We start from the raw sequence: 24,101 nt of genomic DNA, 5'->3' as shown, positions 1-24,101 counted from the left end.
TCAAAGCTAGGTCATCTGTTGAAAGTTAGGGGCCTCAGGTTGGTTAGAAGGTTTAAAGAAAATGACAGATGTTTGCGATTACCAGGAAATGGGATAGAGACCTGATCAGGGAACGTAGAATAATAGTAGTAATAATAATGACAACTGGCCAGGCCTGGTGGCTCATGTCTGTAATCCTAGCACTTTGGGACCCCAAGGTGGGCGGATCATGAGGTCAGGAGTTTGAGACCAGCCTGACCAACATGGTGCAACCCTGTCTCCACTAAAGATAGAAAAAATTAGCCAGGCGTGTTGGTGCACGCCTGTAATCCCAGCTATTCAGGAGGCTAAAGCAGGAGAATCACTTGAACCCAGGAAGCAGAGGCTGCAGTGAGCCGAGATCATGCCATTGCACTCCAGCCTGGGCAACAGGGCAAGACTCTGTCTCAAAAAAAAATAATAATAATAATAACAATAATGACAACAAGAACAGCTTATAAGTACTAGTTGTCTCTTCTGTGCCAGCCACTACATTTTACATTTTAATCTTTATAGCAACCTTAAAAGTAGTTGTTATTACAGATAAGAGACTAAGTTGCAGAGTTAGGATGCCAGTGTTGTTCTGTTGCCCCAAGCCCAGGTGTTCTTTCCTCTTTCTGCACTGTTAATAGCATTGGGAGTGTCTGCCTGACACTGCAAACCAGAAGTTTAGAGTCTAAGTTTTAGAAATTGTTCTTCAGAGAAGGGAGGAAGAGTGGGCTGAAGAAAGAGCTATCTGTCTAAAATATCACAATTATGTTGATATTTTTGCCACCAGAATGATTAATGCCCTTGATGGATCATTTCACTAAAGTGTGCTACCACAGCCCAGTAGAAACCCATATCTGGTTGTGTGACCTTAACAGAGGTATCTAAAATTATAAATTGATTTTCTTCTGATAGCCTGCATCTGAAATAACTGGATTGAGGTTCATGTCAGTAAATTCTTCAATTTCTATGTAGGGGGAAATGAGGGTCTTTTTGTTTGTAATTATTCTATTTCTTGAACAGGTATTAGTTGTGCTTGTGATCTGTACTAAAAGACTGTGTTACAAAGTGTTTATTTTCCCTAAACAATGGCTTCTCTTGATTCATGATAATTATTGACCTACATAAATTCAAATTTAGAAAAAGAAAAACCCAGTTTTCTTAGTATCATAAATGTAAGCTTAAGTTTTCTTATTTGTTTGTTTTTATTTGACATATATGAAGGTTATTTCCAAAGATACAAGTGAACAAATGGAGGCCAAAAAAGTTTGACATAAAGCAGACCAAAACAGATTGAGTTATACTGAACCTCTACAATGACTAGCATTTTGATGTCTAGACGGATAAGTGTAAGCACAATACTAATTTACAAGGGCAAACTCAACTAGTGAGATTAATTTCTAGGCTGTAATGAATTTATGTAAATACTCTTGTTACTTAGATGGGAAACTGCATAACTGTGCTGTGGATTAGACTTGCATTGCTTAAAACTGGAGAACTTTTTTTTTTTTTTTTGGCTTGTTTGTTTTTGACAAACCCACAGCCAGCATCATAGAAATGTAACTTTGTCCCCCAAATCTGCATATGTCAGGTCACTTATAATTGGAGCTGCACAGTTCCATCTTCCAGGTTCGACTCTTTAAACTTGGTAACATCTCATTAGGCTAAATGAGTTCTCCATACTCTATCTTGCTATGATGCCTAACACTTTGATTTTAACATTAGGAAAACAACTACCAATAAAATGAGATGAAATACAAAATAGAAGAATCCCACTAGCTTGGTAATATAAACCATTATATAACAAGGATTTGCTGCAGACTCTTTTCACATGTAGAAAACTTTTCCACAAGACATTTTTGAAGTTTTGCTATGAAGAAAGTATGCCAGTGAATAAAAGAACCTTTTGTAGGTCCCTATTTGGGAGTGTGGTAACTGGTGCTTCTGGACTCTATACACAGAGATTCAAGGCTAGGAAAATATCTCAGGGTAAAGCTATCTAAGTTTTGTATCCAAAAGCTATTAATTTCTTCAATTATGAGAAGAAACCACAAATTGCGTAATGGCCTTGGTATTTTGTTGGTATGGAGAGAAGGATGATCTCAGACGACTTGTAGGCCTGTCTTGGGGTATGCGTGTGTGTGTGGGGGGGGGTGCTTTTTTTCCAGCTTATAAAAAATCTCAATAATAAATTTTAGACATGTTTTTAAAACCATAGATATTCAAAGTTAGCAAATTCAAATCAGTACACAAAGCAACCATTCTTGCCAGCACCAAATGCATGCTTTACTGAGCTTTCTTTTCTGGACCCCAGAGTTTATTCATAGCAAATTCTGACATCTGCTAAGTTCTGTTATGACCCAGAGGAGAGTGGAGGGAAGCAGGATGAAGAATCTGGAAATGCATGCTGCCTATAGGGTAAATTGCATTGAGGAATTTGCATCCATGTAGCTTTTCCCCTCATGGACCACTGTGATGTTTAGCAGGCTGAGCTGAAAGGTCATATTGCTCAAGATGAACAACAATAAATGGTCTGTTCAGTGTCTTGTTGTTAAGGCTCCTGCCAGTGCCTACTAATAGCCATGATAGCCATTTCTCTTCTGGGGTATATGAGTTTGGCTGTCATCTTTTTGGGAATATGGTAATTTGCACCCATCACTTTCAGCTTGGTGGGGAGATCTAACATTTAAAGGTTCTTATCCCAGTGGTTTACCCCCACAAACTGCAGCTGCTGCTTTTGAGCCTTGAATGCTACTGTGGTTTATTTTTATTTTTTTGGAGACAGGGTCTCGCTCTGTCACCCAGGCTGAAGTGCAGTGGCATGATTATGACTCATTGCAGCCTCAGCCTCCTGGGCTCAAGTGATCCTCCTGTCTCAGTCACCCGAGTAGCTGGGACGATAGGGACATGCTACCACACCCAGATTCTTTTTAAATGGGGTTTTGTATGTTGCTCAGGCTGGTCAAGCAGTTCTCCTACCTTGACCTCTCAAAGTGCTGGGATTACAGGTGTGAGCCACTGCACCCAGTTCATATGTTTTAATTTTTTAAAATTACAGTAAGAGTATCTGCTTCAAAGAAATGAGTATACATATTAAATATACTTAATTTTAATTTTGCCAAAGAGAATTTGAAATTATCTCTTCCTACAATACTTTGGCTTGTTAATTTTACTGTAAACTAAAGACATTTACCCCAGTAAGTTTGTTGACCTTTTCCTTCCTTTTCTCCTCCTCCTCCCCCTCCTCCTCATCCTCCTTGTTCTTCTTCTTTCTTCTTCTGAGATGGGTCTCATTCTGTCATCCAGGCTGGAGTGCACTGGAGCCATCACAATTCACTGCAGCCTTGAACTCCTAGGTTCAAGTGATCCTCCCACCTCAGCCTCCCAAATAGCTGGGACTACAGGCATATGCCACTGTGCCCAGCTAATTTTTAAATTTTTTGTAAAGACAGGGTTTTGCTTTGTTTCCCAGGCTGCTCTCAAGGTCCTGGGCTCCCACCTTGGCCTCCCAAAGTGCAAGGATTATAGGTGTGAGCCCTCATGCCCAGCCTTCCTTTACCTTTCTTTTCAGTAGTAAAATTTCTTTTTTCTTAGGTTGTGGTGAAGTTTTGGACCATGTTTACAATAAGTACAGGGGCACAGTCCCCAATACTGTTTAAAATATGTGAAGTATCAGGGGCAGAAGTTAGCATCTCTAATAAGTATAATTCCCTCAGATTTGCTTTATAGGAAGTATATTAAGGACATTTTCCAAAGCATTTTCATTCAACTGATACATGATATTTTATATAGCTGCCTTATTAAAATATAGATGAATTCTTGAAATTATTGATCTTTTTTTTTTTTAATGGATTCTCACTGTGTTGCCTGGGCTGGAGTGCAGTGGTATGATCTTGGCCCACTGCAACTGCCGCCTCCTGGGTTCAAGCGATTCTCCTGCCGCAGGCTCCAAGTAGCTGGGATTACAGGCACCTACCACCATTCCTGGCTAATTTTTGTATTTTTAGTAGAGACAGGGTTTCACCATGTTGGCCAGGCTGGTCTTGGACTCCAGACCTTAAGTGATCCACCCCCCTCAACCTCCCCAAGTGCTGGGATTACAGGTGTGATCAATTTTTAATAAATGAAATAACAAGATGAAAGATGAGTAATTCCTTTTTCAGTAATATAGTCGATTAGATATTCAGAGAAATCCCTTCTAGTTAGAACATTTTTAAATGAGTCTGGGAATGGGAAAAAAATGTATGAGCACATATAATATACATATAAAATTCTGAAACTACTGTAAGAAAAATAACCGGAGTCCTGAAAGGATCAGAAAGCATGATTTCATAAGGTAGGGGAAGCCCTGAAGGTGGCAGTGGTTCTGAGGGTTTCTTGTCGGATTAGAGTGAACTGGAGGGACAGAAGACAAGTAGTACTAAGCTTAGTGGAAGGTCCTGTTGGAGACTGTCCCAGATGGAATTGGGACCCTAGAGGGTGCAAGTCTTCAGTGCATGAGTAGAAAAAAGATATCCTGCATACAGAGACTGGCCTCTTATTGTCTTGGATCTGGCTGGAGAGGGGAAAGAAGCCTCCTCCCATGTGATTGCCTAAGGTGCCACCCATACTCACAAAGATTTGCAGTCAGATTTCATACTACCTGTGAGGACTGAAAGTCTCTAAACTGAAAACTTAGCTGAAAGTATTCCCATTTGGCTGTGGTCTCCAGTGTCTGGGAGAATCAAATTCATATCTCTATAGAAACACACTTTTTAATTAGCTAATTGATTAATTATAGAGACAGGGTCTTGCCATGTTCCCCAGGCTGGTTGTGAACTCTTGGGCTCAAGCAGTCCTCCTGCCCCAGCCCCACAAAGTGCTGGGATTATAGGCATGAGCCACCATGCCTGGCCAAAACACACTTTATAGCCAGACCTTAAAGAGTTTTAATAGAAGAAGTTGCAAGAAATGTGAATTTGCATAAGAAAATAAGCAACCATGAGTTAGTTAGGTGGGACAGATTCTATTTTCCAGATACAATATTTCCCAACTCCTGCTCTTCTAGAACCTTACTATTGTACTATTGAGAAGTAGAATCTCTTTCTGTTGAATGTGGGCAGGCCTTTGTGACTGCTTTGACCAAAAGAATATGACAGAAGTGATAATATGTCATTTCTGAGGCTAAGTCATACATATACCACACATTTCTTTATTCTCTTGGGATGCTTATTCTTGGAACCCATCACTATGCTCTGAAGAAGCCCATGGAGAGATCCATGTGGAAAGGAACTGAGGTCTCAGGCCAGTGGCACCAGCTATAAGTTTGCCACTGATGGCCAGTACTGACTTGCCAGCCTTGTAAGTAAGCCATCCTGCAAGTGCATCCTTCACTTCTCTGGCAAGCTGCCCTGGGTGATGCCTTGTGGAGCAGAGGCAAGCTTTCCTCTCTAAGCCCTGAACAGATTGCTAATTTGTGAGCAAAATAAGTGATTACTGTTGTTTTAATCCACTGGATTTTGCAGTGATTTGATGTTTAGTGATAGGTAACTAAACATTGGTGGTAACCATCAGTCTCATCAAGTCTGCAGATGTTTAAAGAAATAAAAGAGGAGGTTGAAAATTTGTTGAGGAGACTCTTAAAACCGATGAGGAAAATATGGAAGAACTCAGTCTCTGGAGAACTTCTAGAAGTAAAAAACATATGGATGCCCCAGACTTATGATGGTATGATTATAGCTTTTCTTTCTTTCTTTCTTTTTTTTTTTTTTTTTTTTTTTCAAGACTGGGTCTTGCTCTGTCACTCAGGCTGGAATGCAGTGGAATCTCAGCTAACTGCAGCCTTGACCTCCTGGGCTCAAGCGATCCTCCCACCTTCTCCTGAGTAGCTAGGACTACAGGCATGCACCACTACACCCAGCAAGTTTTTTTGTTTTTAGTAGAGACAGGGTTTTACCGAGTTGCCCAGGCTGGTCTTGAGCTCCTGAGGGCAAGTGATCTGCCCACCCAGGTCTCCTAAAGTGCTGGGATTATAGGCAGGAACCACCTTGCCTGACCTGATTTCACACAATGCTGTGAAAGTGATAATCATTCAGTAGAAATTGTACTTCAGTACAATATTCATGAGCTCCTCAGTAGTTTATTATAAAATAGGCTTTGTGTTAGAATTCAAGCTTATCCAACTCACCTTGCTTTGTTTTGTTTTAGGCTTTTAGCAGCCTGAAGCCATGGTTTTTAGTTTCTGTTTCTAGTGATAAGCAGAAAAGAGGGTTGAGGAAGGGGCTTTACTGGACTAACCAGAAACAGGAACTAAGAACCCATGCCTGTGTTCTCTCCCTTGGACACCCTGTGAGGTGATTTTGCTTAATTGTAGGCTAACGCCAGTGTTCTGAGCATATTTAAGGTGGACTGTGATGTTTGGTAGGCTAAGTGTAGTAAATGACTTAGTGATATTTTCAACTTGTGATGGATTTATAAGGACATAAGCCACTTGTAAATTGAGGAGCATTTGTAATTGAAAAATACAATGGAAAGAGGATACAGAGTAGAGTAAATTAATGAAGTGGAAAATTGTTATGAAGAAAATTTCTAGAATTTAGTACAGAGAAAGAAGAAATGGAACATATGAGAGGTTTAGTGACAGAGAAAGAGATGATAACATATATGTCTGGTCTAATGGATCCCAAACTTTTTAAATCTTAGGACCCCTTATGCTCTTCGTTTTCTTTTTTTGGTGACAGAGTCTTGCTTTGTTGGCCAGGCTGGAGTACAGTGGCATGATCTTAGCTAACTGCAAACTCTACCTCCTGGGTTCAAATGATTCTCCTGCCTCAGCCTCCCGATTAGCTGGGACTGCAGGCACTTCCCACCATGCCTGGCTAATTTTTGTATTTTTAGTAGAGATGGGGTTTTGCCATGTTGCTCATGCTGGTCTTGAACTCCTGACCTCAAGTAATCCACCCGCCTCAGCCTACCAAAGTGCTGGGATTTCAGATGTGAACCACTGCACCCAGCCTACTTTTAAAAATTATAGAGGACCCAAATTGCTTTTGTTTATGTGAGTTACACTTATAATTTGGTCACATTTTTGCATATATGTTATAGTTCAATTAAAAGCTTACTTTAAAAAAAAAAGATAACACCATAGAGTGAGAAGAGCCACAACTTGAGAGATGTACTGACAAAGATTTGTTATCCAGAATATAAAATAACTCCTCAAATTAAAAAAAATAGGAAAAATGGAAATAGGAAAGTCATGAAAAAGTTAATTTTGCAGGAGTAGAAACAAATGGTCCATGAACATATAAAAGATCCTTAACCCTTTTAGTAATCAAGAAATGCAAATTAAAACAGCGAGGAACTATCTCCTGCTTGCCCCCTTCCCCCGCACCAAACAGGGAAAAATGAAGAATAAAATCACAGTTATTAGAGATGATATGGAACAGCAGGAACAATTCTACTGTTGAGTACCTCCATTTTGAAAAACAATTTGGTGCTTTACCTAGTGATGCCTAGATATGTTCCCTAGTGAAATTCTTGCACACATAGCTTAAGAGACATATGTAAGATTATTTCAAGTATTGTTCGTAGTGGCTAAAAACAACTCAAATGTCCCACAACTGTAAAGCCTAAATATAATGGGTATATTTATAAAAGGATGACCGTTGAGCATAAAATGAATTAAGTGCCACTATATGCATCTTCATAGAGAAATATTCCAAAATAGCTGGGATCAAAAAAGGCAGTTAGAAATAATAAGTATGGGCTGGGTGCAGTGGCTCAAGCCTGTAGTCCCAGCACTTTGGGAGGCTGAGGCAGGAGGATCCCTTGAGCCCAGGAGTTCAAGACCAGCTTGGGCAATATAGCAAGACCCTTTCTCTACAATGAATTTTAAAAATATTATCTGGGCATGGTGGTGTGTACCTGTATTTCTAGCTACTCAGAAGGCTGAGGTGGAAGGATCCCTTGAGCCGAGAAGTTCGGGGCTACAGTGAGTAATGCTCATATCACTGCACTCCAGCCTGTACATCATTGTGAGACCCTGCCTCAAAAAAAGAAGTATGATTCTATTTGCATAAAGTTTAAATGCAGGCAAATCTAAACAATATGTTGTTTGGAGATACATATATGGTAAGATTATAAAGAAAAGCAAATGAACAGACTTGAGGATGGGAGGATGGTGGTTTTCTTGGAGTGGGATAAGGTGGTGCTGTGGAATGGAAGATTATGTGGGAACTGTGGTATCAATATGACATATTTTACAGTAAAAATTTTTGTAAGTGTGTTATTGAAAGGAATCCTGAAGTTTTTCTTTTTCTGAAGAAGACTTTTGGTAATGCAGATAGTAATTCTTAATCTTTTGGTATATGCTCTTGCACATAAAATTTTACAGTAAATATATTTTGAATTTTTTTCCAGAATTTCTTTATGTCAACTTTGCTAAGTAGAGAGCGTGTCTAGGAAGAAGGTGCATCTAGGAGAATTCGTCCACAAGTTCAACTTCGGTAGTTGTAGCCTTAGAGTGAGAAATTAGGCCTTCTATTTTCCCTGTCTTAAAATTGCCTTATTATTGTTAAAAACAAAAGACTGTTTTTTAGTTTGTTTATGTTTATTTTTTGTTCAGGAGCAGAAACACTCTTTTGCCTCTAGCCCTGACTTGAATCTGCTGTTCGTTAAAAACCTCCATGAATTTACATCTTTTCCTTTTCTGAAGGAATGTGAAACCCAATAATTATACACAGACCTGACCTACTTTGGAGGAACCATAGGACAAAGGAACTCTAGATTTCTTTGTCTTTTTTTTGACTGAAAAGCAGAGATTTTTGGGAGGTGAGGGGCTTATATCCATTCTTCTTTGAAGAGCCCAACGCACATAAGAAGTTCATGGCTGGGAATAATGGCTCATGCTTGTAATCGCAGCACTTTGTGGGGCTGAGGAGGGAGGATGCCTTGAGACCAGGAGTTCAAGACCATTCTGGGAAACATGACCGTTCTGGGCAACATAACGAGACTCTGTCTTTGTAAGGAGGGAAGGGAGGGAGGCAGGGAGAGAGGGAGGAAGAAGAAAGAAGTTTCCCATTGTGTGTGCCGCTTGTAGGCTAGTGGACTTGATTCTAATGAAGCCTTTGCATGTCTGCTGATCTGGAAATATTTGGCCTTTTGCCAAGGCTCTGTGGCTTTGGGAAAATAACGATTAAATACCTATTTATTTGTTTTTATTTTTAATTGTCCTATTTTATACGTTTGATTTTTTACTTCAGCTCTTTTTAAAAAGAAATAGTTGGAATATAAACACATACTCTCATATTAATGAATCAGTTGGATGACTAGTCCAAACCGTTATTCCATTTAGTTATCATTGCCACTGCCCTGTAACCTGTTTTAGTTCTGTCTTAGTTATATTTACCTGTGGTTATTTTGCTAATTTGATAGTTTATTGTAAAAACCAATTTTTAATATTTGTCTACTGGCTTCTTTTTAAATACAAAAAAGTTATCCTGAACCATAATCAGAAATCTTTTTATCTGATTCATTAATAGTTACTAAAATACCACAACTGGGTTCTGGGTCCCAGTCCCTGTAGGGGTGCTCACATGACTTCACTGAACATCAGCCTTAACAGAGGAAGATGATTATCGATATCTGGAATATCAAGAACTAGAAGAAACAAGATAATGTGGTCCTGGCATACATAAATGGGATAGATTCAAGAATTCAGAAATAAAAGCTTACATTTATGGTCATTTGACTTTTGTTAAGTCTGTGAAGAGAATTCAATGGAAGAAGAGTCTTTTCACCAAACAGTGCTGGAATAAATGTATATTCACATTCAAAAGAATGAAGTTGGACCCTTTGCTCTACACCATGCAAAAAATAACTTCAGATAGACCATAAAACTCTTAGAGTTTTATGCTTTTAGCTCTCACACATGAAGAGAAGAAAACATAGGAGCAAATCTTTCTGATTTGGAGTTGGGCAGTGGTTTTTTAAAATAGATTACCAAAAGCAGAAGGGACAGAGGGAAAAACAGATAAATGGACTACATGAAAATTAAAAACTTTTGTTCTACAGGCAATACCATCAGAAAAGTGAAGACAACCCACAGAATGGAAGAAAATATTTGCAAATCGTACATCTGATAAGGGATGGACTTGTATCCAGAACATATTAACTCTTACAACTGAATAGTAGAAAGACTAATAATTTTAAAATAGAGGAAAGATGTAAGTGTATAATGCCCCTCAAAATGTATGCAGTTGGTCAACAAACACATGAAAAGATTCTCAGCATCATTAGTCATTAGGAAAACACAAATAAAATCTGCAATGAAATAACACGTATCCACTAAGATGGCTGTAATAAGAAAGATGGACCATAACAAGTGTTGGTTAGGATGCTGGAAAGTAGAACTTTATAGCATTGCTGGTAAGAGAGAATGTAAAATTATGCAGCAGCTTTGTCATTTCTTTTCTTTTTCTTTCTTTCTTTCTTTTTTTTTAATCCAAAGTGTGTTTATTGGGATGGTTTCCCACTCATCTTGATTCAGAGTGCTTTTATTGCTGCTTCCTCCTGAAAGAACATCCTTCTGTAAGCCTTACTTTTCCTCCTGTAGGCTGGCAGAGGACAGTGGAGCAGCCAACACACAAAACTACCGTTTGTGCGTGGCTGAAGACCGTGGTGATTTTATAGCATCCTGGGCATTACACATCCATGAAGTAGGAATTGGGGCTCTGCACCAGGCGTTTCTTCTTGTGTTTCCTCTTCTCCTTTTCTGGAGAGGGATGAAGGAGATCCTTTGCGAGAGGCATGTTCTCGTGGGTAGGTCGTCACCGCCAGAAAGATGTCATTTCTTAAAAATGTTTCATGTTCCAAAAAATGTTAAATGTGGAATTACCATATAACCCAGCAATTCCACTGCTAGATATAAACCCAAGATAAATGAAAACACAGCCACATAAAAATTTTATGAATGTTCATAGCAGCATTAATCGTAATAGCCAACAAGTAGAAATAACCCAAATGTCCATCAACTAAAGAATGGATAATTAAAATTAATATGTCCATACAATGGAGTATTATTTGGTAATAAAAAGTAATGGAGTACTGATACATGCTGCAATGTGGATGCCCCTTGAAAACATTATGCCAAGTGAAAAAAGCAAGTCACAAAAGGACCACATATCGTATGATCTCATTGAGATGAAATATTTAGTATAGGCAAATTTATAGAAAGAAAGTAGATTAGTGGTTGCCTAGGGCTGGTGAAAGGATAGGGCTGGTAGAGGGATAGGAATGAGTAGTGACAGCCAAACAGGTATGAGGTTTCTTTTAGAACAAAAATATTCAGTTAGATTGTGATGGTTGTACTATCCTGTGAATATGCAGAACACATTGCATTTTCCACTTTGAATTGGTTAATTGCATGGTACGTGAATAATATGTCAATAAAGCTGCTTTAAAAAAGAATAAAGAACTAGAATACAGGGAAAGCAGGGAAATTCTTGCTGAGGAGAAATACTAATATGATTATTTTTCTTGTTAATGAATTTCATGTCCTTGCTCTGGCTAAATATTTGTGAATTTTTTTTTAAAAGTCTACTTTCAGAAAGAGTTTCAGGTATCTTTAACAAAAGATCAACAGATTTAAACAAATTTAAAAGAATTAGAACCAAATAGTCTAGAGAAAAAGGGAGATAGATACTATTTTACCAGAAAACTTAGGCTAACTAGAGCTACCACAGTTGACTTAGCTTTTGCTTTCTGACAGTATAGGCAAGCAATAAAAAAAAAAAAAAAACCAAAACATGGATTTCTTAACTTATTAAATAGAAGAAAAAAATCCAATTGAGAAAACCTATTTCCCAGCACCACACTATAAGTCAAAACTTAATATCCTGTGACTTGATATCAGGTTTACAAAACTATGTCTAAAAAGAGTTTTTCTCAATAATAAATTTTTAAAAAGATTCCAAGGCCAGGTATGGTGGCTTATACCTGTAATCCCAGCTCTTTGGGAGGCCAAGGTAGATCGCTTAAAGCCAGGAGTTTGAGTCCAGCCTGGGCAATGTAACAAGACCCTGTCTCTACAAAACAAAACAAGCAAAAGAAACAAAACCAAAAACCCCATGGTGGCACATGCTTGTGGTCCCAGTAGCTGGGGAGGATCACTTGAGGTCAGGAGGTTGCGGCTATAGTGAATTGTGATTGTGCCACTGCACTCCAGCCTGGGTGACAGAGTAAGCCCCTGTTTCAAAAGGAAAAAGTAAAAAGGTTCCAAAATGTCTTTTGTGTGGAAGTCCATTTTGACTCTGGATATATGTCTAGTGAGTCTAGTGAAAATGTTGTTCGTTAAGCATTCTGGTTACTTGAACTGACAGAAAGCAGAAAGCTGTTCTTCAGCCCGGTGGCTCCAACATTAAATAGAAGTTTCCTAACAAAACTGTTTAAGACTGAATTTGAATGTAGTGCCAGAAGAACAGAGCATTCCATTATGATGTTTGAAATAAACTATTTTAGAATAGTTTTAGGTGTACAGAAAAATTGCAGATATAGTACAGAGATCCCAAATACCCCCATGATCAGTTTCCTCTATTCTTAATAATCTTACAGTAATTTGATACATTTGTCATAATTAATGGACCAATATTGACACATTATTATTAACTAAAGTTCACACTTTACTCAGATTCCCTTAGTTTTTACCAAAATGTCCTTTTTCTGTGTCAGGATCTTGTCCAGGATACCATATGTCATTTAGTTACCATGTCTCCATAGGTTTCTCTTAACTATGACAATTTCTCATACTTATCTTGTTTTTGTTGACCTTGATAGTTTTGAGTAGTACTGTTCAGGTATTTTGTAGAATGCCCCTCAGTTGGAATTTGTCTGATGTCTTTGTCATGATTAGACTGGGGTCATAGGTTTTGAGCGGTAAGATAACCAAGGTAGAGCGCCATTTTTATCACATCATACCAAGGGCACAAACTGTCAACATTACTTACTATGCTAACCTTGATGCTCACCTGGTTGAGGTAGCGTTTGTCAAGTTTTTCCACTGTAAAGTTATTCCTTTTCTCCCCTTTCATAATATACTATCTGGAAGGAAGTCATTAGATACACATGCTTTTGATAGCATTTTTGCAATTGGCAAAAGTAGCTTTGGTAAACTAAGGAGGCTGACATGTTTACTTTTCCAGTGGAGAGCTTACCTATGTTTACACAGAGTTTGCTGGAATCTCTACAAGTAGGGCTAAAGCAATGCTTTTCTCAAGAAAGAGCTTTAGTTTTGTTCACATGCTTGAACTCTTGCTTGAAACGGCTACAGTTCTGACTATAAATTATCGAAGAGATTTCCTTGGCTTAGAATTTCTTGGAGATGAGAGTTGCCTATGTTATTAGAACCATGAGCTATTAGTTTTCTATTAATATGTAGCAACCTACCACAAATTTAGCAGCTTAAAGCAGCACATATTTACTGTCTTACAGTCTCCATGGGTCTTGAGTCCTGGCATGGCTTGGCTGAGCCTTCTGCCCAGGGTCTCAGAAGGCTATAGCCTTGTCAGTTGGAGGCTTAACTGGGGAAGAAGCTGCTTACGAGATCATTCAGGTTGGTGGTAGAATTGCTTTATGAGTGAGGATCCCAGCTTTTTGCTGGCTCTTGGTTGGAGGGCCTGGAGAGACTGGTCCTAGAGAGACTGCCCACAGTTCTTTGATGACACCCACAGTTCCTTTTCCTGTGGGCTTCTCTAACATGACCGTTTACTTCATTAAGCTCTCTAGCTCCACTTGGAAGAAAGGGAGGATATTACATAAAGGCGTGAACAGGTCTGTCATTATGTCTGTGTGTGAGAGTCATTGGGGGCCAGTCACTGTTGGGTCTGTTTGTCACACATAATATGGCTTCTTTTATTTTTGTTTTTAATTTTTTGTGGGTACATAGTAGGTGTACATATTTCATAATATGACTTCTGAAGAAAATATTTAATTTTGAGTAGGACTGCATTCCAGTAAGTCTGTCTTGTTGAAAATTAGTCACAGAGTATATCCCAAATATTAGTTTAACTCAATAGAGCTGGTTGTAGTAAAAGGAATAAACTTTCCTTTTTAAAATAATTGGTACAAGATTAAATGAAGATAGGTAGGGATTTCAATGGAGCATACCAGCTGGGGATGAAGAAAGAAGTTGGAGGATAGGTGAAATACTGTGAGATGTTTTCCTCGTTTCCAAGTTTTGCTAAAGTCTGATGCTGTTGGTCACCCATTCTTTTATTAGTCAGCTAGCTCTGTTTATATTTAACAACTCATTACCATAAAATCTAGTTTTGAGAAGCAGCAAAACATAACGTAGATAAAGGCTCAGGTTCTTGAGCTCAACTGTCTGGGTTCGACTCCTGCCTCTGCTGTTTAGTACTGTATATCCAGGGCACATAACTTCATTGATGTGTGCCTCAAAAACATCTATAAAATGAGAATAATAGTACCTACTCCATAGAGTTGTTGTACGGATAAGAGTTAATGCCTATAATTATTCCTCATTTTTTTCAAGTGTGGTAATGGTATCATGGTTATGTTTTAAAAAAGAGAGGGACCCCTGTTTGAGGTATATTGAAGTAGTTACCGATGAAATGGTGATTGGGATTTTGGAAGAACTTGGTAGAGGTTTAGATAAAACAGAATTGGCTATGAAGTAATAATTCTTGAAGCTGATTGATGCTTTAATGATTTTACTCTGCCTACTTTTGTTTATACTTGAAAATTTTCATTACAAAAAGTAGGAAAAAAATTTAGTGCCTTGGCACATATTAGGTGTTCAGTACATTTTAGTTATTCTTATTATGCTTATGTTTTATATGTTGGAATTTGATGATGTTTGGCTGACATTGCATTATGCAGCATTTCTTAGACCTGGATTCTTGGTTCTATGTTCATGTCTTTCTGGTGTAGTTGTAATTTATGCTTTAATTAATGTGACTTACTTCACATTCCATTTAATTTAGTCTGCCATTGTTTGTTCTATAAGTAGAATGGAAGTTAATGTCAATATTATCATTTAGTGTTTCTAGTTTTAATACTAGGAAACATTGACCTTACCATTAGGGAAAATATTAGCAAATGCCAAGGCTTTTCTGGGCAAACAGTGGTATTATGCTTTAGTTTAATGTATTTAATTGCTGTTTAGTTGAGGAAAGATACACTTATTCACCAAGGTTCTCAAATGTGGTAGATTCGTTTTTCTTTCTTATTATAAAACTAGATGACTTCTGGATGGGCACAGTGGCTCATGCCTGCTTTGGGAGCCAGAGGTTGGAGGATTGCTTGAGGCCAGGAGTTCCAGAGCAGCTTGGGGAAGATAGCAAGACCCCTTCTCTTGAAAAAAATTAATTTAGCTGGGCATGGTAGTACCCAACTGTAGTCCTAAATACTCAGGAGGCTGAGGCAGGGGATCACTTAAGGCCAGGAGTTTGAGGCTACAGTGAACTATAATCACATCACAGCACTCCAGCGTGGTCAACAGAGCAAGACCCTGTCTCTAAAAGAAATACAGCCAGGCATGGTGGCTCATGCCTGTTACCCCAGCACTTTGGGATGCTGAGGCAGGAGGATTGACTGAGCTGAGGAGTTTGAGATAAGCCTGGACTATAGAGAGACCTCATCTTTACAAAAATAAATAAGTAAATAATAAACAAATAGATAAGAAAGTAAACGACGTAATACTTAAAACTAAATGGCTTGATTACTTTGTCTAAGATTGAGAATTATATGACTAGTAGTGATTCTGATTTATGTGAATGAACCTTTAGAACTTAAATGTCAATTTAAAAATTTTAAAAAGTCAAAATCCAAGTCTTCCAGAGTTCGAATTAGGAATTGGCACAGTGAGAACCTTATCTTGATAACTCTGCTTGCTTGCTTGCTTTTTTATAATCAGGATCTCTCTCACTCTGTCACCCAGGCTGGGAGTGTAGTGGTTTGATCACAACTGACTGCAGCCTTGACCTCTGGAGCTCAAATGATTCTTCTGCCTCAACCTCCCAAAATGCTGGGACTAGAGGCACATGCTACCATGCCCAGCTAATTTAAAAGTTTTTTTGTAGAAACAGGATTACACTGTGTTGCCTAGGCTGGTCTGAAGGTCCTGGTCTCAAGTGATCTTCTCACTTTGGCCACCCAAAGCACTGGGATTGCAGGTGTGAGCTGCCATGCCCAGCTGATAACTCTGCTTTCAAGTCATTTAATAGATGAAAACATTGAGGGTTAGAGTGATAAAGTGATTTTCCCAAGATCACAAACATCTTAGAGATACAGCTGGAAATTGAACTCTCAATCTCAGCACCCACTCCATTCCTCTTTTTGCTGTCCCAGTGATTTCCAAACTGTTCTACAGAGCCCTAGGTTTCTAAAAAGTTTTGTCTGTCTCTGAACCTTGTACTCAAGTTTAACCAGGGTGAATACTCTTTTCCTGTCTCATGTATTAGGGTTTATATGTGATTTTGGTCAGAGAGAAAAAGGCTCTACTGCTGTGTATGATCATTTTTATATCCTTCCTACACTAACTGAGCTTCTTATTCTGTGTTGTTTTCAACCCAGAAAAGTACATTTGATTCATTGAAGGGATTTTTTTTTTAACTTCGTTTCAAAAAATACCAGCTTGATCTATCAAGAAACCTGTGACCCAGAGACCTCAGGAAAATTTCATCAAGACTTTTGAATATGGAAGGATAATTAGTTTTAGTATGACGTTGTTATCAGTTAACATTTTACTTTCTTCTAGCTGTCTACATTTTCATTTTCTCATCTCATATATCTCATTCCTTGTGATTTTTTGGGGGGAAGGTGTTACTTACGGTCTCTTATTTTCCTAAAACAATATTTATGCAAATGTGTCTATCTTAAATGAAACTTTCTGATATCTAGAGATTCTTTTGGGTCTCATTGGCAATGAATTAGGGGTCATGTTAATTGGCTTGAAAGTAGTATTGTCATGAGACATAAAAGAGAGGCTAATAGTATAATAGTTTGGTTTTAACTTAAATTGTGGATGCTTTCAATGATTTTTAAAAACCCTCAGTGTTATTAACTATACTCAATACTTTAATGAGTTGATGTACAATTACGACAGTTTCCTTTACATAAAATCATTGGTTCTATCTTAGCATTTGAAATTCTACACTTGTACTCTAATGCAAATTTGGGACCATCAGAGGTCAGTATTTAGGATGTCTGTAATCCTGCTACAGGAAAGCACAATTTTGTTAAATGTTAACTCTGTTATATTAAGTATATACTTAATGTAGCTGTCTTTTGACATTTAAGGTGGCTATGTCTAACCCATATAATAATTTTATATTTCAGTGGAACCATTTTCAGTGTTTTCTGTAGCATTGTTATTTATCAGTAGTCCCCTTCCCACCTTTAAAATAAGTATCAGAAATCTGGCTTGGTGCAGTGGCTCATGCCTATAATCCCAGCACTTTGGGAGGCCAGGGCAGGCAGATCACGAGGTAAGGAGTTCGAGAACAGCCTGGCCAACATGGTGAAACCCCGTCTCTACTAAAAATACAAAAAATTTAGCCGGGCATGGTGGTGCTCGCCTGTAGTCCCAGTTACTGGGGAGGTCGAGCCAGGACAATTACTTGAACCTGGGAGGTGGAGGTTGCCCTGAACCTAGATGGTACCACTGCATTCCAGCCTGGGTGACAGAGAATCTGTCTCCCCCCCACAGCCAAAAAAAAAAAATAAAATATTTGAGAATTAATTAATGTTTACTATTAGACTTTCAGGGATTGATTTAAGTTACTTAAATTACACTATTAATCACATGAAATGCAAACATTCATTATGGAAATAACATTTGTTTGACTTGAAAATGTGATGATTACTAAATATAAGGAATTCATCAAAACTGGAATAAATGCACAAGCCATTGCACAAAACATTCCATTTTGATGAAATCCCAGAGGGGCATTATCTCTTAGCTCTGGTGGTATGTAACTGTCCTTAGGAAAACTCCTCAGAAGGTAGTTGGTGCCATGTTCCTGATGGGCACAGGGAGGCTGGCTTCTTACTCCAGGCTGCACAGGGAAGGTAGCCTGGTATCATCAACATTCAGACTAGAAATGCATGATTTCACAACGATGCACCTCTTGACAAACAGTGAGCACAGTGCTGGCACCTGAGGATGCATTGCAAGTGAGACTTTCAGAAATAGGATAAAATGCTATCTGAAAATGGATACTGCTTCCTGTTCTTTAGTTTTCATTATCAAATAATCGGGAGATGTTGAGAGATGGGGGATTTAGGATAGTTATTCCACTGTTTTCTGTTTCCTTGCTTCACTCACCTCCTACTACTGCACGCAGACTGTGTTATTAGTCCTTGGGGACACACTGATGTAATTTAAAACAATTTAAAATATAAACTGTGGCTGATTTTGTTCAACAGGAACAGCACTACCATTGTAAGGTTAGCAAGATACCCAATATAATAAATCTCCATAGGGGAAGTTTAAGAAAATTATGTTATGTCAGTTGAGTTCAGTTCTATTTTCAGCTGGAGCTTTAAGTCTTTGAGCGTTCTAGGTGCTACATGTAAATGTGCTTAACAGTACACAGGCTTCTTGACAAATGGTGTTCTTGGGAAGAGTGCAATTCTTCTGTGAGTCTGTGTTATTTTTACCTGTGAGTTGGCATTCCAGGAAAGAGTAGCATGTACTCATTAAGAAAATTCATCTTGAAATTTATTCAGCTTTTTGTCCCCTTAGAACCTCATATTCAGGCCATCTTGCCAAGTTCTTCCCGTCTTTCTGCCCTGGGACTAAAATTTCTTCTCTTTTCTTTTGATAGAGTCTCGCTCTGTAACCCAGGCTGGAGTGCAGTGGCACAGTCTCAGCTCACTGTAACCTCCACGTTTCTGGTTCAGGCAATTCCCCTGCCTCAGCCTCCCAAATAGCTGGGACTGCAGGCGCACGCCACCATGCCTGGCTAAATTTTTTTTGTATTTTTAGTAGAGATGGGGTTTCACCATGTTAGCCAGACTGGTCTCAACTCCTGACCCCAGGCAATCCACCCACCTCGCCTCCCAAAGTGCAAAATTTCATTTTTTTATAGCTTAATTTTCCACCATAACTTGAAATAACTGTTCTTTGGAAAAACTACTTTGGAAATAACTATTACTTTTTTTTTTTTTAATTTCAAAACATTTCTGTAACATTTATAGGTTGAATACCCCTAATACAAAAATAAAAAAAATGTTCCCAAATCTGGAACCCTTTGAGTGATGACGTGACACCATGTGGAAAATTCTGTGCATAAGCACTTAATACAAACTTTTTAAAAAATGCACAAGATTATTTAAAATATTGTGTGAAATGACCTTCAAGCTATGTGTAAAAGGTATATATGAAACATAACATTTTGGATAAGGGATATTCAACCTGTATTGTTATTCTTACTGTTCTTATTGTTTTATTTTATTGTTTTGAAACAGGGTCTCCCTCGCACCCAGGCAGGAGTGCAGTGGCAAGATCACAGCCCACTATAGCCTTGACCTCTTGGATTAATATCTTCCCACCTCAGCGTCCTGAGTACTAGGACTACAGGCGTATGCCATCGTGCCCGGATAATTTTTTTTAAATTTTTTTGTAGAGATGGGAGGCCTTGCTCTGTTGCCCAGGCTGGTCTGAAACTCCTGGGATTACAGCATGAGCCACCGGGCCTGGCCTGCTTTGTCATTATACCGCTTTCATAGACACTTTCTTTGGGTGCCACTTTAAACTATTAGCTCTTGCCCTTTTCTTCCCCATATCCCTAATACTTTTCTGCCCAATCTTTTCTCTCTATTCAGAGCATTTTCTGTTTATCCTACATTCTCTTTCTGTCCTTCTTCTTTCCTGCTCTTCCCTCTTTTTTTTTTTTTTTTTTTTTTTTTTTTTTTTTTTTTTTTTTTTTTTTTTTTTTTTTTTTTTTTTCCAGTAGAGACGGGATTTCACCCTGTTGGACAGGCTGATCTTGAACTCCTGACATCAGGTGATCTGCCTGCCTTGGTCTACCAAAGTGCTAGGATCACAGGCGTAAGCTACTGCTCCTGGCCCCTTTCCTCTCTTTTTTAGGGCTCTGAGGCACCCTTTCAACAGCCCCTTAACCTTAAAATTAAGCTGTCAATCCTATTCTAAGTATCTGCCTCTTAAACTTCTGCAATTTGGTCAATCTGAAATAAATACCTGAAAATAGAAAATTGAATACCAATATTTTGTAAATAATCCCTGTCTGACCTTCATTTTTATTGTCCACTCTGCCTTTTCCTCCATTCCTTTTTTCTTTAAAAAACATTTTTGTCCAATACATTTAAGTGATAAACCTGTAGGATGAGAGTTGATTTAACCATCTAAAACATTGTTGGCACTTTGTAAATGTTAAGTAACAATGACAACAGCAATGCCAGTGTGCCTGAGAGAGTTGTTCACAGTGTTGGAGACACTCGTAGGCCTTCTGTTTTCTGAGAGGGTGAATGTCAACCCGATGAGAATTACTGGAACTGAGAAATCATTTTCTTGTTGTCTGTAAAAATTTCTCTTCTATGTCTTGAATCTCAGGTAATCACCAGAACATTTCCTTTGCTTCAATACCATTTACTAATTTTGCACAGCATACCATTTTCCAGTTTACTTTCCGACTTTCAGTAAACTCTCCATTCTCCATCCAGACGTTGCAAATGCATGACTGTTTTATATTCACCATTTAGTACAGCCCAGAGAAGCACAGAAAAATAAAAGTGCAGCTGCTCACCTAAAAAGTACTATACATTTTATTTTATTTTAGTATGATTTTTTGTTGCTCAGGCAGGAGTGCAGTGGTGCGATCTTGGCTCACTGCAGCCTCCACCTCTCGAATTCAAGCAGTTCTCCTACCTCAGCTTCCAAGTAGCTGGGATTATAGGCGCCTGCCATCCCACCCTGCTGATTTTTGTATTTTACTAGAGACAGGGTTTCACCATGTTGGTCAGGCTGGTCTTGAGCTCCTGACCTCAAGTGATCTGCCTGCCTCGGCCTCCCAAAGTGCTGAGATTATAGGCGTGAGGCACCACGCTTGGCCTGCTATACATTTTAAATTCTAGTTGTCAGCTACTTTCTGTGGAGTTTATTGAAAGCTGACTGACCCTTATCTTTGCTGGCCATGTTGAGTCCTCGTGTCTCCAGTTGGCTAGCATCCTTGCATCTCAGCCATTCCTTAGGCTTGACAGCTGCATATTTTCTCAGAAACAGTTGTGACTGATACATATAATGAATAGAATAACCAATTCTTTCCAAATATTCATCCTGTTTTGCCCCCTTAGTACTTGATTTGACTATTTGTTACAAGCTGAAATATGGACTTCAATTAAAACATTGGAAGCCAGGTCTGGTGGCTCATGCCTGTAACCCTAGCACTTTAGGAGGCCGAGGTGGGAGGATCCTTTGAGACCAGCCTGGGCAACATAGTGAGACCTTCACTACAGAAAATTAAAAAAAAAATATTATCCAGGTATGGTGGTGTGTCCCTGTAGTCCCAGCTACTCAGAAGGCTGAGGTGAGAAAATAGCTTTAGCCCACAAGGTTGAGGCTGCAGCGAGCTCTGGTCATGTCACTGCATTCCAGCCTGGGCAACAGTGCAGACATTAGGATCTTCCCAAGAATGTGGCCAGCCTACATTCTGACCTTGGTGACATGGAACATTATTAATCATGGCCATTTAATGTGTAACAGGTTGCATTAAAGAGTCTAGCTTGTGTTGGTTTGGGGTTCTTTTAAATTTGTTTTCTGATGACAATTCTGTTTTCTAGTAAATTTTAAATAAAAATAGTTTTTCATCAAGGCTGATTCCAAAGGTACTTAAGTTCCTTTCTAGCCAGCTATTCTTAGCTGGGTCCTGTGAAAGCATTACACCCTATAGAAAAAGAAAATTGAGTGACTATTTTTTCAGTTCTCCCAAACACAGTACTGTTCTAGATGCATTGACGAGAAGTCAATTCATTATATACAGTAATGCTTTAGGGCAGTTGTTCTCAGAGTTTGACTCAGGGACCCCATGGTCTCTAATTCTTTCAGTGAGTCCTCTAGGTCAAAACCAATTTTATAAAAATGCCACATTATTTTCACTTTTCATTCTTATTCTCTCACAGTTAAAAACCAGAGATTTCCAGAGGCTGTGCTATGTATGATGCTGCAGTTGCTCTGATGACCAAGGGGATGTGTGGTTGTATATGCTTGTCTTTTCAATTTTTGTCTTAATTTCTGATTTTTAATTTGATTTCTAAGCAAATATTGAAAGATATTACTCGCATAATCAAAACTCCTTTGAAGGTACTCCTAACTCGTAAGAGAAGGAGTCCTGAGAGCAAACAGTTTGGGAACTGCTGTCTTAAGGCTATAAGACGTATTTCTTTGAGAGAACCCCTCCTGAGAAGGGCCGTACAAGTGCAGTGCAGTAAACCAGTCAGTTGCTCAATAGACATTTTAAACATTGAATTAAACTGAGCTCCTAGAATATAACTTTTGAGGCCTTATTTGAGATTTTCTCCCAAGGCAATGTTTGAGCATTGAGAGCCTTTTAATTTGGGCCAAGTTTCTGTGAGATAGTTGGTCATTTCTCAATAACAAGTCAACGATTTCAGAAGTTATTTTCAAGGAATACCGCCTTTAACTGGTAGATTAATTATGTAGCTTATTGGCATTATCTAGATAGATCAGTGCTGTCCAATAGTAGGAAGGCCACATATATTATTTACAATTTTAAAATAGTCATATTTAAAAAGCAAAAAGAGATGAAATTAGTTTTATTATCTTTTGTTTAGTCTAGTATATCTAAAATATTATCATTTCCACATGCAATCAATATAAAAATGTATCAAGGAGATAGTTTCTTTTTTTATTACTGTCTTTGAAATCTGGTATATATTTTACATTTATAGCACATCAGTCTGGATAGTCACATCTGGCTGATGCCTAATGTAGATTATAGATCTAGACCATAAAATAGCTCTAGAGCTGAGCTGAGAATGTTCTAGAATAGATAAGCTTTGTCATAAAAATAGAGAATAAAAATTTTGCTACAGAAATTATAAAAAAAGCTTACAGTGACAAAATGTTTGATATCTGCCTAAATTTTAAAGACATTTTAAAGAATGTAGAGCTCTTTCCTTAAAAAAAACTTAAAAAAAAAAAAAAAGCTTTCCTTCAAACTCGAATGTTTTCTCTTTCCTTCTAAAAAGCATACAGTCTGCTCACTATATTCTTTGAAATTACTGAATGTTTATCAGCATACCTGTGTAAGGAGATACTCTTTCTCCTTTTGGAAGAATTCGAGCCCTTGTGATCTTTGCATTTCCCTCCTAAGCAGTCCTTTCTTGAAATGTCCATTTGTCCTAGCATATCTGTGAAGCCTTACTATCTCTTATAGGGCGTTTATTTCTGATGGGGGAAGGGTGGTTTGTTTTGATCTTAATGCTGAACTCTCCCTTAGTTTATTGTCTTTTACTCTGTTGCCTTATCATGCTTGGGAATGTGGTGTCAGAATGTGCAAGTGAATTATTGCCTGTTGTGAAGAAATCATTATTTTTTTTCAGCTTCATTCACTATGAACATTATTGTGCTTACAAAAATGAGTTGAGTTAAAAAGAACTGTGTTTTTTAGCAGTGAGAACTAAAGGGGAAATAGTAATTTTTCCTCTTATAGAATGAATAATAAAGAACTATGACTTTAAATTTGGCATGATCTAAATTTAATTTTTTCCTACTACATGCCAATTGAGAAAGAATTTGTTGAATGGGAATGTCTTGAGTAGGGAAATTAAGGACTCTCACAATCTGTATCTCTTTAGTAGCATATTTGATACAGTGTCATGTTTAATTAATATTAGAGTGTCAATTTACAAAATCATGCTCTTTGCAAGATAAGAGAATTCTTTGTAGAACAGGCAAACTGAAGAAATACATGGTCTTTTGGTAACATGTTGGAAGTTTTCTTCTTTATTTATTATAATTTTCATATGTAAGTACAATTAGGAGATTTATAGATTTCCTTTTTTTTTTTTTTTTTTTTTTTTTTTTCTAAATACAAAATAAATATATTTATATTTCTTTT

General features: G+C 38.1%; 1 protein-coding gene and 1 pseudogene across 7 annotated transcripts in view; one reads left to right on the top strand and one right to left on the bottom strand.

Annotated features, from left to right (window-relative positions):
• SIK3 (SIK family kinase 3) overlaps positions 1–24,101 on the top strand; it is a 245,081-nt gene that overhangs the window by 104,090 nt on the left and 116,890 nt on the right. The window lies entirely within an intron of this gene.
• Positions 10,485–10,917, bottom strand: LOC108300563 (annotated as a pseudogene).

This window comes from Cebus imitator, unplaced genomic scaffold (assembly GCF_001604975.1).
Source record: "Cebus imitator isolate Cc_AM_T3 unplaced genomic scaffold, Cebus_imitator-1.0 Scaffold28, whole genome shotgun sequence".
NCBI lineage: Eukaryota > Metazoa > Chordata > Mammalia > Primates > Cebidae > Cebus > Cebus imitator.
The sequence above is the reverse complement of the archived record's forward strand: the minus strand, read 5'-3'. Positions and strand labels throughout refer to the sequence as shown.